The sequence below is a fragment of the Elephantulus edwardii genome, unplaced genomic scaffold (genome assembly GCF_000299155.1).
Source record: "Elephantulus edwardii isolate Elephantulus edwardi_28Jun2011 unplaced genomic scaffold, EleEdw1.0 scaffold00014, whole genome shotgun sequence".
NCBI classification, from domain to species: domain Eukaryota; kingdom Metazoa; phylum Chordata; class Mammalia; order Macroscelidea; family Macroscelididae; genus Elephantulus; species Elephantulus edwardii.
This window is the reverse complement of record NW_006399764.1, coordinates 16346038-16349776: the sequence shown is the minus strand read 5'-3', so window position 1 is coordinate 16349776 and position 3739 is coordinate 16346038.

The following is a 3739-nucleotide window of genomic DNA, read 5'->3' as shown; positions in this document are numbered from 1 at the left end:
ATTCCCGCCCTGAGAGGCTGGAGGGCCAGCCAGGCCAGGCTGGGTTGTGTTTAGAAGGAACCCTGACAAGTGGTACGTAGGTGCCTGGGCATTGGGTAGCGTGTCAGCTGACCAGTGCCTGGGCAGTGAGGTAGCATGTCCTCTGACCAGCGCCTGGGCAGTGAGGTAGCATGTCAGCTGACCAGCGCCTGTGCAGTTGCTTTCCCAGTGCCCTTTTGTGGGCAGGCATAGGCGAGGGAAGAACAGGCTACCTGGGAAAGGGGAAAAGCAGTGAGTGAGAGGCCAGCAATCACTGCAATTTAGGTCCAAGGACAGAGGTCAGGCCTGCCTGTTACAGTGCTTGAGAAAGTTCTGGATTATTCATTCTCATGGAGATGCTAGGGTAAAGGGGAATAGAGTGCCCAGAGGGAATCAGAGAATCCTCGGGTAGGCATGCTCCACTCCATGCCCCCAGGCTCTTCTGCCTGTGGAGACGGAGCCTGCGGGCCCCCAACAAAGCCACCAAGGCCAACTTGAGGTCACTGAGGGGATAAATGGAGTCATCTATCCTGAATATACAGGGAAGGCAGGAGAGTGAAGGGCCCTTGGGAACGGGGGCGGGACAGCATCTGGGTCACCTCGGCTCTGGACACCATATGGTAGTGAAAGCTATATTCTCTTAAGGTAAAGTAGAGGATAGGGAGGTGATATTGACAGGTGATCGTCACAGCAACCCAGTGGGACATCCATGGTACAGGTGAGGGGGTGAGGTGAACTGGTCATCCTCCATAAATGTTGTTGTTGTGTGCCATTGAACCAGAACTTACACACTAGCTGACCCTCCAGCAGGTTTTCAGAGGCAGTAAATCAACCACACAGGAGGAGATTGCCCATCTTTCTCTTGACAAGCAGTTGGTGGGTTTGGACCACATATCTTTCAGTTGGCAGTGAAGATCTTTATTACTAGGCCATCAGAGGAGAAGGCATAATATAAAAATCAATATTGATTCCTTTTGGGGGAAAAATATACCAAAGTACAACAACTTGTGAATAGATGTTCTCATAATTTTTAGTTTTGCTATCATACTTTTCCATTTTTCTAAATTCCAACAATCAGCATATCAATTTAGGTTTAAAAGAAGATAAACTATGACAATAAATGGAGCTCTCGTGGTGTAGTCCATTGAGTGTTGGGCTGTAAAGATGGTGCCTCGCTGTTAAATTGAGTCTGCAAGCAAAACATTGCATTGTGTGCACACCTAGAAACACAGGAAGAAGAGCTCCAAAAATGGGTGGCCAGTGAATAATGTGCAACAAGTGCAAAGATTATTTTTGATATTTTAGACTGATCATGCAGTGTTAGTTCAAAATCAAATGATGTCAGGATAACTGGACCACCTTGCACAAAAGAATGAACCTGTACCTCACACCGAATATGAAAACTCAATGATGAAATAAATATCAAGGACTTAAATATAAAAACCAAAACCATATAGCTCTTAGCAGAAAACATGAGGATAAAACAACAACACTGTAATTTTTGTAAATATGTTTTTTACACATGATACTAAAAGCACAAACAAGAAACAATCAAATAATAGATAAACTGGACTCCAATAAAATTATTTTAACATCAAAGTCTTTCTATGAAAAAGAAAGAAAACCATACAGAATTAGAAAAAATATTTGGAAACTATACATATACTAAAGATTGATAATCAAAAGATATAAAAGCATTCTACAACTCGACAAGGAAAAAACCTGATTTTAAAATGGGCAAAGGACTTGATCTTATCTGAAGAAAAGGCCTTTCTTCAGAAGAGGTATACAAAATAGCCCATAAGTATATGAAAAGATACTCAATGTCATTACTTATCAGAGAAATGCAAATCAAAACCATGATGAGATAGCATTTCACACCCATTAGTATGGCTAATGTCAGGGAAATGGAAAATTACAAGTGTTAACTAGGGTGTGGAGAAATTGAAATTCTTCATGCAATGCTAGTGGGAATGCAAAATGGTGCAAATCTGACTGCAAAAAACTAAACATAAAATTACAATATGACTTAGCAATTCCACTCCTAGGTATGTAATGAAGAGATTTGAAAACAGGGACTCTTAACAGATAGTCAGACACTAGTGTTTATTGCAGGGAGCTTTGGTGACTTTGTGATAAGATGTTGTGGTGTCAGTCCAAAGGCAGGCAGTTTGAATTCACCAACTGCTCCACTGCAGAAAGATTGACAGTCTCCTCAGGTGCAATTATCTGCCTCTGAAAATCCAGAAAGGGTCAGCTGTGAGTTGGTTCCTACTCGTAACAATAGCAACAAACAACAGTAATGTTTGTTGCAACATGACTCACAATAGCCAAAAGATGGAAACAATTTAAGTGAATATCAGTAGGTAAATGGAGCAACAAAATACAGAATAATCATACAACAGAACTTAATTCAGCTTTTAGAGAAATGAAGTTTTGATACTTGCTATAACATAGTTGAACCCTGAAAAACATTATATTGAGAGAAACAAGTCACACACAGAATAATAAATACTGTATAATTCCAATCATATGAAATAAGTAATTGGACAAAGAACAGAGACCAATGTTTATTCATATTTATGAAAGGCTGACACAAGTCACTTAATCTCTCTGAATCTTAGTATTTTCATCTATAAAGTAGCAATAAAAGGGGTATTTCCAGAAATTATGGGTGATGAACTGGACACTTTGCACAGAAGCTGGATACTAAAATACTGGAGTTTCTCTTTGGGGTGATGTTTTAGAGATGGGTGGTGGTGGTGGCAGTACAGCATTGTTGTTGCTATGTACCATAGAGTCTAAACCGACCAAATAGCTGACCCACCAGTGGGTTTTCAGAAGCAGTTGCACGGAAGGAGAGTGAGTGCCCATCCTTCTCCCACAAGTACAGCACAGCAAGTGTAATTAACGTCCAGAATTGTATGCTTTAAAATTATTTTAGAGGAAATTTTTTAGTACAAATATTTTATCACAGTAAAACATTCTAAAAAGAAACAGTAGCAGCAAAAATTAAAATCACATCTTTGAATCTCATAAATGAAGAGAGGGTCTAAGAAACTCAAATATGGAGGTGCTGGAGACACATCTATTGGAGGCAGAAGACAAGTCGGTAAAATGATGGAACACAAGGTCGGAAGAATTATCCTTTATATGCTTTCATTTGGGCCTCAGCACTTTGCACATTTCCTTGTTTGAGTCTCACAACTGCTGGAGACAAGTATTGTCACCATCTTAGAGAAGAGGAAGCTAAGAAACATAAACAAGTCTATAATTAAACATAGATCTTTCTCTAAAATCCATCTTCAACTGGAAAGTCCAATGCAAAGGCTGTTCGAAATGAGAATTGAGGCTGTGCTTGGAACAAACAGTTGTCATTATGTGCTTGTGACTAACAGTGACCTTATGTACAACAGTTTTGAACCCTGCTCTGTCTTGAGCCAATTTTATTGTCTCCAACACACCTATCCCCATTACACCAGTCACTGAGTTATTTCCTCTCATCCAGGGTGTTTCTCTCTTGTGCTGCCCTCCACCCTTCCAAGCAATGATGTCCTTCTCCAAGGATTGGTCCCTCCTGGCAACATGCCCAAAGTATGTGAGATGGTGCTTCAAAAAATCCTTACCTCCAGGGGAGCTCTGGTGGCCTAGTGGCAAGAAGCTGTACTGCAATCACAGAGGTACACGGTTCAAATCCACCAGATGCTCTGCCAGAGAAGGA